Below are 358 nucleotides of genomic sequence, written 5' to 3'. Positions count from 1 at the left end.
TTGACATCATGATCTTGGTCTCCAATCACTTCTTGTACTTGAGGAATTGCTTTAGTTCTCCCTCTAGGACTCCTCATCTTCCCTGAAGTGCTGCAAGAAGAGTTTGGTCAGGTGAGTCAGTTAACTTGTCCCGATTCTTCGAGGTGGCTACAAGTGCTTCTGGGGCAGAAATCGCCAAGTCCCCAGCAAGCCTTGCAAAGTGGTGCTTATTGCCTGAGAGCAGCTGTGTGGATTAGAATAGGGTATTTCACCCAGAGGAAAAATAACAGCCACTGGTAACAACAGCAGGCGGGATCTTATAAAAACAAAACACCAAACCAAACCAAACCAAACCAAACCAAACCAAACCAAACCAAAC

The sequence above is a fragment of the Psammomys obesus genome, unplaced genomic scaffold (assembly GCF_907164565.1).
Source record: "Psammomys obesus unplaced genomic scaffold, mPsaObe1.curated_primary_1811, whole genome shotgun sequence".
In the NCBI taxonomy this organism is placed as follows: Eukaryota; Metazoa; Chordata; class Mammalia; order Rodentia; family Muridae; genus Psammomys; species Psammomys obesus.
The sequence above is the reverse complement of the archived record's forward strand: the minus strand, read 5'-3'. Positions refer to the sequence as shown.